This window comes from Heptranchias perlo, chromosome 14 (assembly GCF_035084215.1).
Source record: "Heptranchias perlo isolate sHepPer1 chromosome 14, sHepPer1.hap1, whole genome shotgun sequence".
Classification (NCBI taxonomy): Eukaryota; Metazoa; Chordata; class Chondrichthyes; order Hexanchiformes; family Hexanchidae; genus Heptranchias; species Heptranchias perlo.
In genome coordinates this window covers 45,258,190-45,272,612 of record NC_090338.1, presented here as the reverse complement: position 1 = coordinate 45,272,612, position 14,423 = coordinate 45,258,190, and positions in this window count along the sequence as shown.

The following is a 14,423-nucleotide window of genomic DNA, read 5'->3' as shown; positions in this document are numbered from 1 at the left end:
TGAATTTCAGTAGACTAATAATTGTGTTTCACCTGCATTTCATTTTACACCGAACCAAAGAGAGCTTTTCTCTATGGATATCACTGATTTAATTGCTTTCCATGGCATAAAACTAGTTTAAAATTTAGAGAAAATTAGTTTAAAAATCTCAGGTATTGGTTCTTGGATTTCAAACCACTATGCAGGAGAGTTGCTTGTGTTTGTGTTATGCTTGCTGTTTCCCACCGCAGTCCTACTAAAACAAAACCAGGTCTCCAGTCAGGAGAATCCTAAGTTAATGTTTAAAGTTAATTTAGGGACGTTAAGCTTCTTCAGTTAAACTCTTTTTCAATAGTTAAAGCCATATCAGTTAGACTGCAATACTAAAGGAAAATTGAAAGGAAATATATTTTCCTAAAAAGAAGAGTGTATTGAATAATTTATACTTAAAGCCACAGTGATGTCTGTTTGTCTATGTGTGAACTTAATCATGCTGTCAAAACATCTGTCTAGTTTTGGACCAGTCTCTGTAACAGGGTATTTCGCTTGAGCTCACTTCTCATTTTCATCAGCCATATTGCATAGCAATTACATTATCTTAACCATTTGGAAATGTGATCTGCTTTTTAATGTTGAACTTCCAATGTACAACACAATGGTACACATGGTGTATGTATTTACGAAGAATATTTATGAAAGCCATGCTTGTTCTTCAGATGTTTGTAACACTCAAGCTAATATTCACTAAGTTGTAGAAGAAATGCGCATACACAGGTGTTATCTTTGCTGATTGTGAATTTAAAGTAAAGGCGCCACATGGTTAGAGATAATGGAAACTGAACGGGTTCAACCTTATTCTCAGCTGGTGTGCCTCTACTTTTTGATAGAATCAATAGCATTGTAATTTAAAAGTGCTGAATTCTAAGATTTTGTTTATTGGCTTTAACAAAGTAAATAAGCATATTTCAGTGTTCTGCTTTAAAGAAGTGCTAAGAAGTCTTATTATGTTATTTGCTACATTCTGGAAGCTATGTTGAAAAGTAAAATCATAATATATTTAAAATAACTTTTCAACTTTCATTTCTGTTGTGCCACTTGTAAGGAATTAAAATTGAATGTGGTAAGGTTGAATATGTTCAGCAATGACTCTTTTCCATGGCAAGCTAGAAAGGTTAACCTTTTACAGCCCAGCAAATCTTTAAATTCTGCCGCTCTGATTTATGAGAATGTAAACTGTGTCCATATGATAGAAGACTGTCATTTCACTGCATGTCATAAATGTGCAAATCACTGTAGTACTGTCACAAACTGAACTCATAATTCTTTAAAATAAAATGGTTTATAAAAACCTTCACTTTGCTTTCTTTATAGAAGAACCTGAGTTTATCCACACCATGGGGTTGGAAGAGGTTCAACCAATGGCCACCTACCTCCTATATGTCTGCTAGATTCTGTAAAAGTGTTCAAAATTTAAACAAATCAAACAATAATACAATTGTGAAGTTAAAATTCGTATTTTTGTTTCAATTCGATGATCTAACAAATATTTCAGCATTTATTTACAATGCAAATAGCTCACAACAGGAATATTTTGGGGCAAGCTCTGAATCCAAAGATATTTTTCTACACGCTCTTACATTTCCTAAGTGCTGCTGTCCTGTATATCAGTAAATATGTCAGCTCTCTGCTATGATAACATATCGGGCTTATACTACTGCACGACACTTAAACGAGCATAATAACGTGTACTGAAAAGTTGATGAATAATCCAGTATCTCACCATGAAATACGTTGTACAATACATTTATATATAATAATTAAATACTCATAAAATTAATAATTCATGTCACCATTCACCGAGGAGCCAATCCTCAGTTGGAATTATCTGATACTGATCCTGGGTGGCTGTGCTGGAGAATTTTATATCTGGAACATATATTTTGGATGATGTCTGATTCTGTCCTTGATAGATGAATTCTGGCAGTTCTGCCGTCTTACTATCTGGCTGAGTAGCATCTCCCTTGTCAGTGCCAATGTTGACTTTTATTTTTGTCCCTAGCAGCTCCCCTGTCTGTAGTCATTGTTGCCCTGGTCCTGTCTATAATGCTAGTGCAAATGTACACTTTTATATTTTTTGGGAAATGTTATTAATTATTTGGGGAATTTTGCTAATTATCTATATATAGATATATATTGATATATTTCTATCCAACCAAATCTATATTTTTGTGTGTGTATGTATATATATATACACACACATAGAGAGAGAAAGGGATACCAACAAAACAAAAACAGGATTTAAATGGTTTGCACAAATGAATCTAGCTTTATTGGGCTTTCTGGTGCCATCTAATCCCCTCAATTGTACAGCAGTAATATATTAATAAAGTTCTGATTTAATTACCAAAATGTTTACAAATAAAAAATTGCTCCATCTTTAATCATATTCTGATTTAACACTGGTAGGAGATTCCCTCTGCTATTAGTAGCAAAATAATAAACATGTTCTTTTATATTTGTGTTTGTATTTTTACTACAAACAGCAAACACTGGAAATCTTCCTTTAAATGTTACTTAACAAAGAGTGGATGATAGCCATGAATTTTGCCAAGTGAAACAAGAAACATAAATGAAATGGACTGTTTTAAATTAATGTTTTTAAGATGACTTTTATATAAAAAAAGAACAAAATTAAAAAGAAATCAGGCACTTCATCAGCATATAGGAAGAAGCACAAGGAATAAAATAAGGAATGAGAAGGAGGAGCTTTATATATAAAAAAAGACAAAGCACGGAACAAGAAAATGCCATTTAGTCTAGCAAGACCATTCTATTCACAGCCCACATACAATCTGCTCCATCAATAACAAATTGCTCTTTTATAGCATCTCTAATACAATACGGTGTGGTCAGGTGGTCAGGAAATTTCATTTCCACACCGTTCACCTGACGAAGGAGGAAGCCTCCGAAAGCTTGTGGAATTTAAAATAAATTTGTTGGACTATAACTTGGTGTTGTAAAATTGTTTACAATACAATACTGAGCAGTGATGGGAGAAGGATTGCAAGTGGTGACTGAAAGATCAAAGAAATAGGTTTTAAATAGGCTATTTTAGGGAGAGCACCCAGAGTGTAGGATGGAGGCAACTGAAGGCTCGATCTACCACTGAAAATAGAGCGGAGCTAGGGGTGAGATGCACAGCAGACCAGAATCAGAAGAGTGAACGGCATGTGCTAGAACAGAGGGCTGCAGAGTGTCGCTGATGGAGAAAGGGGCAAGGCTATGGAGGGACTTAGAGATGAAAATGAGGATTTTTCAAATCAAAGCTTTGAGGAATGGGAAACCAATGAAGGTTGGCAAGAATGGTGCAATACGGGAAAGGGACTTAGTCAGGAATAAGATGTGGGGAGTGAAGTTTTGATTAAAGTTGAAATTTGTTAAGTTGGAACGTGGGAGACCAAGGAGGAGAATTTGGGATAATTGAATACAACGCAACTTTTTTAATCACTCTAGAAAATTTTGAGAAATTTGTGACAACAAATGTCTAACTTTACAATTCAGATTATTCAGCATTGCACAGTTATATTTGAAGACAATTTCAACAGCACAGGAGCCACTGTTTTCTATTCAATCTTATTCCTAAACAGATATTTATCCATTTTTTAAAGACATTAATTGACATGGTATTAATTGCTTTTGCTGGAGTTTATTCCATATATCCACTCGTGCAGGGTTAAAGAATTCTAATTTGCAGTCGCACTCGAGACTTGCTGATTTTGTGCTTTAACCTGGTTACATCTGCATAATCCATTGTCTCTCAACATTTTAAAAGATTTGGATTATTTCCCCTTTCAAACTCCTTTTATCCAATAAGAATAAGCTCCTTCTGTGGGGTAAAAGCCAACCACCCACCAGCGCAGATACACACACCTCGGTGGGTCCCCGTCCTCAGTTAGTTGGGGTTGCACATGGTGAGTCACCACGCACATGTGAGCACGAGCAGACCCTGGTGGCAGGGGCAGCCGTGGGAGCACTCTTCTCCAGGCTCTGCTCAGCTGGACCCAGATGCTGAACCCTGGGGGCCAGCCATGAAAAGGAGAGTCATCGAGGGGCAGCAGCACATTGCCAACATACTGGAACAGTTGCCACGTGCACTCTCCACAATCGCGCAGAGGATGGAGGAGTCCAACTCCAGCATGAGTGGAATGGTGGCACAGGTACAGGAGGGTATCTCTGAGATAGTGTCACAGGGATGCGAAGGCATCTCAGAGATGGTGTCGTGGGTAGGTGCGGGAATGTCTGTGATGGAGGGAAGGCTAGCTTCCATCGAACTTCAAGCATGGCTCAACAATGAGTCCATTCAGGCCCTGACAATGGCCATTCGGATTCAGGGTGAGCAACATTCTGCCGCCTTGAACAGGCTGACAGATACGTTACAACTGGCCTTCCAGAGCTTCACACAAGTCCTCCAAAGTGTCATCCAGCAGGGTGGAAGGAGTGATATGGACCTGGGCCAGGAGAGGGATGATGGCGGAATGGGACATGGAAGTGGGGCGCCACTCAAAGCGCTCCCATGTCTCACCCATTGCCCCCCTCTCAACCAGTACCCACAATGCTGCCTCCTTTCCAGGTGGCCAAGTCTGCCCCTGCATAGGTGCAGGTGGAGTAGTCTTTGGAGGGGCCCTCAGGGACACCGAAACCCAGAGGGCATCCGTGCAAAGTATCTCATCAGTCAGGGCATGGACAAGAGCAACCTGCCACTACCTCTGCTGAAGCCACAGGGGTAGCACCACATAAGGGTTCACATAAACGCAAGGCTAAGGTTTTGTGAGCACAAAGGGGATGCACAATGGTGTTTGACGGAATGTCATATTTCTCATTGAGATTTGTTTGTTTTGCCAACCACATTAAATTTTGTTATCACCACTACTACAATGTCTTTGCAAATCTTGTCTGGTTTGTGCAATAATTCCCTTTCCTGAGGATCACCATGAAGACCCACACCTGATGCCACCCATTGGATCACTGCAGAGTGGGTGTAGGTGTATTTGCAGGGCTCTTTTGTGCAGACGACTGAGAGATGCCGGCGATGTCCCCGGTGGCACCTTGGAAGGATCCGGAGGAGAAGAAGTTGAGGGCAGTGGTGACTTTGACAGTGCCGACTTTGACAGTGACAGGTAAGGAGATGGTGCTCGGGCCAGCCAGAAGCAGCTTGGCATCAAGGAGGCTGCAGATGTCCTTTTTTTTAAAATTTGTTCATGGGATGTGGGCGTCGCTGGCAAGGCCGGCATTTATTGCCCATCCCTAATTGCCCTTAAGGTGGTGGTGAGCTGCCTTCTTGAACCGCTGCAGTCCGCGTGGAGACGGTTCTCCCACTGTACTGTTCGGAAGGGAGTTCCAGGATTTTGACCCAGCGACGATTAAGGAACGGCGATATATTTCCAAGTCGGGATGGTGTGTGACTTGGAGGGGAATGTGCAGGTGGTGTTGTTCCCATGTGTCTGCTGGTCTTGTCCTGCGAGGTGGTAGAGGTTGCGGGTTTGGGAGGTGCTGTCGAAGAAGCCTTGGCGAGTTGCTGCAGAGCATCCTGTGGATGGTACACAATGCAGCCACTGTGCGCCGGTGGTGAAGGGAGTGAATGTTTAGGGTGGTGGATGGGGTGCGAATCAAGCGGACTGCTTTATCTTGGATGGTGTCGAGCTTCTTGAGTGTTGTTGGAGCTGCACTCATCCAAGCAAGTGGAGAGTATTCCATCACACTCCTGACTTGTGCCTTGTAGATGGTGGAAAGGCTTTGGGGAGTCAGGAGGTGAGTTGCTCGCCGCAGAATAACCAGCCTCTGACCTGCTCTTGTAGCCACAGTAATTATATGGCTGGTCCAGTTAAGTTTCTGGTCAATGGTAACCCCCAGGATGTTGATGGTGGGGGATTTGGCGATGGTAATGCCATTGAATGTCAAGGGGAGGTGGTTAGACTCTCTCTTGTTGGAGATGGTCATTGCCTGGCACTTATCTGGCACGAATGTTACTTGCCACTTATCAGCCCAAGCCTGGATGTTGTCCAGGTCTTGTTGCATGCGGGCTCGGACTGTTTCATTATTTGAGGGGTTGCGAATAGAACTGAACACTGTGCAATCATCAGCGAGCATCCCCATTTCTGACCTTATGATGGAGGGAAGGTCATTGATGAAGCAGCTGAAGATGGTTGGGCCGAAGACACTGCCCTGAGGAACTCCTGCAGCAAAGCCCAGGGGCTGAGATGATTGGCCTCCAACAACCACTACCATCTTCCTTTGTGCTAGGTATGACTCCAGCCACTGGAGAGCTTTCCCCCTGATTCCCATTGACTTCAATTTTACTAGAGCTCCTTGGTGCCACACTCAGTCAAATGCTGCCTTGATGTCAAGGGCAGTCATTCTCACCTCACCTCTGGAATTCAGATCTTTTGTACATGTTTGGACCAAGGCTGTAATGAGGTCTGGAGCCGAGTGGTTCTGGCGGAACCCAAACTGAGCATCGGTGAGCAGGTTATTGGTGAGTAAGTGCCGCTTGATAGCACTGTCGACGACACCTTCCATCACTTTGCTGATGATTGAGAATAGACTGATAGGGCGGTAATTGGCCGGATTGGATTTGTCCTGCTTTTTGTGGACAGGACATACGGGGGCAATTTTCCACATTGTCGGGTAGATGCCAGTGTTGTAGCTGTACTGGAACAGCTTGGCTAGATGGGCAGCTAGTTCTGGAGAACAAGTCTTCAGCACTACAGCTGGGATGTTGTCGGGGCCCATAGCCTTTGCTCTATCCAGTGCACTCAGCCGTTTCTTGTTATCATGTGGAGTGAATCGCATAGGCTGAAGACTGGCTTCTGTGATGGTGGGAATTTCGGGACGATGCCGAGATGGATCATCCACTTGGCACTTCTGGCTGAAGATGGTTGCAAATGCTTCAGCCTTGTCTTTTGCACTCACGTGCTGGACTCCGCCATCGTTGAGGATGGGGATGTTTACAGAGCCTCCTCCTCCCGTTAGTTGTTCAATTGTCCACCACCATTCACGACTGGATGTAGTAAGGACTGCAGAGCTTTGATCTGATCCGTTGGTTGTGGAATTGCTTAGCTCTGTCCATAGCATGCTGCTTCTGCTGTTTAGCATGCATGTAGTCTTGAGTTGTAGCTTCACCAGGTTGGCACCTCATTTTTAGGTACGCCTGGTGCTGCTCCTGGCATGCTCTTCTACACTCCTCATTGAACCAGGGTTAATCCCCTGGCTTGTTGGTAATGGTAGAGTGAGGAATATGCCGGGCCATGAGGTTACAGATTGTGCTGGAATACAATTCTGCTGCTGCTGATGGCCCACAGTGCCTCATGGATGCCCAGTTTTGAGCTGCTCGATCTGTTCTTAATCTATCCCATTTAGCACGGTGGTACTGCCACACAACACGTTGGATGGTGTCCTCAGTGCGAAGACGGGACTTCGTCTCCACGAGGACTGTACAGTGGTCACTCCTACCAATACTGTCATGGACAGATGCATTTGCGACAGGTAGATTGGTGAGGACGAGGTCAAATAAGTTTTTCCCTCGTGTTGGTTCACTCACCACCTGTCGCAGGCCCAGTCTGGCAGCTATGTCCTTCAGGACTCGGCCAGCTCGGTCAGTCGTGGTGCTACCGAGCCACTCTTGGTGATGGACATTGAAGTCCCCCACCCAGAGTAAATTTTGTACCCTTGCTACCCTCAGTGCTTCCTCCAAGTGGTGTTCAACATGGAGGAGGACTGATTCATCAGCTGAGGGAGGACGGTAGGTGGTAATCAGCAGGAGGTTTCCTTGCCCATGTTTGACCTGATGCCATGAGATTTCATGGGGTCCAGAGTCAATGTTGAGGACTCCCAGGGCCACTCCCTCCTGACTGTATATCACTGTACCGCCACCTCTGGTGGGTCTGTCCTGCCGGTGGGACAGGACATATCCAGGGATGGTGATGGAAGAGTCTGGGACATTGGCTGAAAGGTATGATTCTGTGAGTGTGGCTATGTCGGGCTGTTGCTTGACTAGTCTGTGGGACAGCTCTCCCAATTTTGGCACAAGTCCCCAGATGTTAGTGAGGAGGACCTTGCAGGGTTGACTGGGCTTGGTTTGCCGTTGTCGTGTCCGGTGCCTAGTGGTCCGATGCCGGGTGGTCCGTCCGGTTTTTTTCTTATTATGACTTTTCGTAGCGAGATTTTACAACTGAGTGGCTTGCTCGGCCATTTCATAGGGCAATTAAGAATCAACCACATTGCTGTGGGTCTGGAGTCACATTTAGGCCAGACCGGGTAAGGAGGGCAGGTTTCCTTCCCTGAAGGATATTAGTGAACCAGATGGGTCCACGACTACATAATTGAGTGACTCTGAGCGTCCGTGTGCACTGCTCCTCAGAGAGGAGCATGAAGCTGAACCTCGGTCTGTGGACCCTGTGGCGAGGGTAGTGCCTCTACGACGCATCTGTCTCTGTGGCTGCCCTCCCTCTTCCTGTGCAGGTGGATGTGTCACAGCACTGTGTTGTGGAGCTCCACGTGTCTGACGTGGACGGCGTGGCCAGCGAGGCTGGTGATGCTGTTCGTCCTCCGATGAGATCATGACTGCAGCCATGGCGGCCCCCATCTGGAAGATGTATGTTTGAGGGGGTCCGCAAGGTAGGTAAATTTGTCTGCACACCGGAGTTGAGGTTCCAAGTTGGTGAATTTTCGTGTTAGGAGGAGGGTGGTGCTGGTCAAACTTTGTCCAAAATGACAGAGTGGCCTCCTGCAATGAGTGAGGGTCACCCCCCCACCTGTCAAATGGACCTTTGCAGCTCCCACTGGCTGGTGGCTGCAACACGTCTGTTTCAACTGGGAGTGTTTCCCCCAGCACGGGAAACACGCTCTGTTGAGATGAAAATCCCACCCCTCCTAAAATATCCTCCCAATCAGGTCTGCAAACAACCTGAACTATGTAATTAATTGCTTTAAGTGAGATCCCATGGGAATCCCGCATGCGGAGGCTGCGCGCGCATGTAAGCGCGTCATTGGGGAACCCGGAAGTGGGCTGGTTGGAGCCGGGCTCCGGACCCGCCCCAGGAATCCCCAATTTTAGGCACCCCCCCGCCACGAACACACCCGCTCGGCCATCCGAAAATTGACCCCATTGTGTCACAGAATCATAGAAATTACAGTTCAGAACAAGGTAATTGGCTCCACCGAGCTAGTACTAGCTTTTCAGCTGGAGCCGTCAACTCTAATACCATTTTCTGCTTTTTCACCATTTCCTTTTATACTCTTCCTTTTCAAATAGTTATCCAATTCTGTTTTAAATGATACTATCTTTTCTGCCTCAATAGTCAATTGCAGTAAATCATTTTAGGTTCTATTAACTCTCTGCGTGAAATTATGTTGGAATTGTAAAACACAATTTTATTTGGTGACAGTAACAGTTCTGTAAATCTAATCCTACAAACAAAATCATGTATCCTCATGCCTAACAGTTTGAATACGAATATACGGACAATGACAGACAGGAAAGACCCTCTGGTCCATCCAGCCCCCCTCACACAATTGTATCACAATATATACACTCCCCATCCCACCCAAAACCACATGATCTCCTGGGAGAGGTGAAAAACCAGATAAAACCCCAGGCCAATTTGTGGGGAAAAAATCTGGGAAAGTTCCTCTCTGACCGCCCCCCCCGCCCCCCCGCCCAGGCAATCAAAATGAATCCAGGAGATCACTCTGGCCCTGATAATTCCTTGCAGTATCTACCTTTAGTAAAAGGTAATCACCGCCCCAGCCAGAAACAGGTCCAGCTCTCACTTGAAGGAATTCAGCAAATCGGTGTCCATCGCACCAGCCATCAGTCTGTTCCAGAGGTCCACTATTCACCTCCTGATATCTAACCGAGATCTGGCTTTATATAACTTAAAATTGTGACCCTTGGTCCTCCCTTACCAATTTAATTGGAATAAACTGTCAACTCGAATATAATCTATTCATTATCTTCTAAACCTCGATCAGATCACCGCTAAGTCTACGCCTCTCTAAAGTGTAGAGTCCCAGCCATTTTAACCTTTCTTGATAACCAAGATGCTTTAAACTAGGAATTAGTCTAGTGGCCCCCCTCTGCACCCTTTCCAAAGCCTTAATATCACCCACCATGTGAGGAGACCAAAACTGGTCACAGCATTCCAAATGAGGCCTGACCAAGATCTTGCACAAGGACAAAATAGTATGTTTATAGTGTAGCAGGTTACGACTCAGATACATAGCACTAGTTGTAATATTGCATATATTACTACACTTTAATTATTTTGAGTATCCACAATGATTGGAAAATCATATAGAACACTACAAAATGTGTAAAACTAAAAAAAAAATCAAAAATAAAAGACTATTAAAGCTATCATAAATAACATTAACATATTATTTTATTTATGAAGCTTCTATACCTTTGAACTTTGGAGGTTTTCCAATTCCTGTTATGATATGAACAGAGAAATGTGGAAATATATGAAGACCTTACTCTAAATGAGATACTTAATTGTTGTCAGCCATAATTCCATACAAAAATGCCAGAGGTCTGTTATTTTCAGTACATGCCTGAATTGTACATAGCTCACTTTGTAAATAAACATTTTAGGTCATGCACAGCAATCTCATTCACACCATATATGCAAAACCTTTATTAATAAAATGGTATTCTCCACTATGATCCAGTGCAAACTGCTTCATTACAGCTAAGCACTGGTCAATCATATCCCTTGTGGAATTAATACATTCAACATGCCAATCTCCACACCAATGATTCACAGGATAATCTGAACGTAAAAAAATATAAGAGACAGTGGCTCAGGGAGCAGAACAAAATTATTTGAAATCCTACAAGGGTTCACATCCAAAAGTAAAGATAAGGACCGGCAAGAAGGTTTACCTCATGAAATATTGCCATCTCCCAGGTTAAAAAAATTGAAGCTGACTGTTTGATCACGGCTAAACGTCCAGAAATATATGAAGAAGAAATCAATACCAAGTGAAAAAAAATGATGGAAACTTGGGATGGAGCAACTCTTATCAATCTGACCTCACTACTCTCAAGAACAAGGCCACCACTGTCTCCAACTTTATTAATGACCTCCTGAGAAGAGGATGGCATGATAGTCAGGAAGCAAAGGTGTTTTATTAATTATATTACTTCAGTTTTACATAAATATCAGTCAGCAAAATCTGCAAAATAAACATGTTAGAAAATATAGGCAAGAAAGTAATCTATGCATTGGTAAATCAATTGCTCTTTCTCTACTTTTAAGCTTATATTTTGTTTTGCAAATGTTTGTAGTTACAGAATGTACTGGTATGTTATGTATTGTATTGTACAAGTATTAATTACATTATAGATGACAAAGTCTGACAAGTAGGATATGGTTATGACTGGCTAATTGGTAATCCTGACAGCCAGTCTTCACCTGACGGTGGGAATGACATTATTGGAAGGGTTTAACTACTCCTGCCAAATCCCTGTCAACTTCTTTCAATTAGATAGGTTGCCATATGTTACTTGGGCTTGCTGTTTGTATCCAAGTGGGAAATGTTGCTGATGTGGTTGTCTGTTGACAGGAGGCCAGGAACGAAGAGCAAATTCGTCAGAGTTTCTTCTAATTCAACTTAAGTGAGCACATGATTTTTTTCAGACCAAGGCACCTTCCATAGACCTTTCACCTAAACTGAATGGATGGGAGTTCCCAACTGCTATTACTGCAGTTTGAAAAAAAATACTGTTGGTCAGGAAACTAGGAGAATTCCCCCATTCTTCTTCAAATACTGTCATGGGATCTTTTACATCCACCTGAGAGAGCAGATAGGGCCTTGATTTAACGTCTCATTTTAAAGGTGGAACCTTCGTCAGGACAGCACTCCCTCAGTACTGCACTGAAGTGTCAGTCTTCATTATGTGCTCAGAGTTTTGGAGTGGAGCTTGAACCTCCAACCATCTGACTCAAAGGCGAGAGTGCTACTACTGAGACAAGAATGGCATCTTAAAGGAGATTGCTTCTGAACTGATGTCGCCCAATTCGATGCATGTCACAATGCAAGCATCTAACACTGTCCTAGGGGGAGGATGGGAGGAAAACAAATGTTTACCGTGATAGGGTTTATCGGAGTCACTCTGGGCGTTCCCAGAGCAACTGTGCAAGATCCAGCTTAATGGAGAACTGTGATTTGTTTTAGTTTCTTTTTATTATTCCCTTAATATAGTCTGTGAGTAAAGCTGAATTTTTGGATTAATTCAAAAAATATTTAGCATTAAAACTCATTTCCAGCAGTCTCCCAGGATATGGGGGTTCCATTTGTGTAAGTGGGGGAGGGGTAAAGTGTGGTGGTTTGTCTTAATTTGTAACCCTTTAAATTTCTTGCAGGTAAATTCCCAATTATTGTCAGGCAATATTTTTTTTTAATCTTGCAAAATATTGGTATAAAATGATCGATCGACTTAGAACCACAACATAATATTTATATCAGAACTTTCTATGCATTAATATTTTATTGTTGCATCTTTTGCTCTCAATATTTTTTTTCTCTCACAGGATATGCATTTCATGGTCTAATCGGATGTTTGAAAGCTGTGAATTGGGATGCCACAATGAAAGTGTCCTGCTTATTTGCTCCTCAGCATTAAGCAAAATCCATAAGTACTGATTTGAATATATCAAGAAACATTTGTTGACTGAAGAAATATTCCCTCAGTAATGTCCCTATTAAATACACTTTTGGCGTGGCTGAAACTGAGACAAGACAAAGTGAAGTTTGATTTATTGCTTTCTAAGATTTTGTGGAAATGTAGAAAGCTGCTGTTCTATTGCATCACAGCTTGAAGGACCAGCACTGTTAAATAGATGTCATTTCCATGTTTATATGCATCACCATGATGTACTGCAAGTTTTATAAAATGTTTTTAAAGAAATAAATACAAAATTACGTGACTCCAGGATGGTATGTTGCCTCCCTGGTGCTAGGGTCAAGGATGTTGCGGAGCGGCTGCAGGGCATTCTGGAGGGGGAGGGTGAACAGTCAGTAGTCGTGGTCCATATCGGTACCAACGACATAGGTTAAAAAAGGGATGAGGTCCTGCAAGGTGAATTTAAGGAGTTAGGAGATAAATTAAAAAGCAGGACTTCAAAGGTAGTGATCTCAGGATTACTACCAGTGCCACGTGCGAGTGAGTATAGGAACAGGAGAATAGACTGGATGAATGCGTGGCTGCAGGGATGGTGTAGGAGGGGGGATTTATATTCCTGGGACATTGGGACCTGTTCTGGGGAAGGTGGGACCTGTACAAGCTGGACGGATTACACCCGAGCAGGACCGGGAGCAATGTCCTCACGGGGGTGTTTGCTAGTGTTGTTGGGGAAGGTTTAAACTAGAGTGGCAGGGGGATGGGAACCTGAGCGGGGAGTCAGAAGGGAGTAAAGTTGAGAGCAGCAAAAGAGGGGAAGACCCAGGGGAAATTTACAGTACAACTAGTACAAACAGTTGTTCAAGAACAAGTGAAAGGGAAAAGCGTAGAGCAGCAGAAAGAAAGTGTACTTTAGACACTACAGATAAAGTGAAAACTAGAAGGTGTAAGGCAATTAACCCAGCTTCAAAGCTGAAGGTCAGGCTAGGGTGTGTGGACCAACTAAGAGTTCTATATACAAATGTACGGAGTATAAGGAATAAACTAAATGAACTACAGGTTTCAAATTCAAATTGGAGTGTATAACATGATAGCTATTACTGAGACATGGCTGCAGGATGGTCAGGATTAGGAACTAAATATACTGGGTTATAAGGTCTACAGGAGAGATAGGGAAAATGGAAGAGGGGGAGGAGTAGCCTTAATGATCAGAGATGAAATCACTTCAATGATAAAGGAGGATATAACGAGAGGTAAGCAGCCAACAGAGACCTTATGGGTTGAATTGAGAAATAGGAAAGGATCGAAGACTATAGTGGGAGTTGTGTATAGGACCCCTGGCAGCCACTCTGAAGTGCTAGATTGTATTAATGCAGAGATTAGACAAGCGCATAAGAAAGGCATAGTGGTCTTAATGGGGGACTTTAACCTTCACATAGATTGGGAAAAGCAGACTAGCAACTGTCAGAAAGGTAGTGAATTTCTTGAGTGTGTCCGGGATAGTTTTCGACAGCAGTATGTCTTAAAGGCAACAAGTGGGCAAGCCATACTAGATTTAGTAATGAGTAATGAACCAGATTCAGTTAACGGCTTAACTGTACACGGAGTGCAGCGGAGCACAGAGTGAACACCTGAGAGTTTGGTGAGTGTGGGAGTTTAAGGGTTAATCTCTTTAAAATCTAGTGTAAATTGCAATCAACTGTTTAAGTTCAATTTTAAAGTTTAAATTTTTAAGTTTCTGTCAGGCTTCAGCAGACAGAGC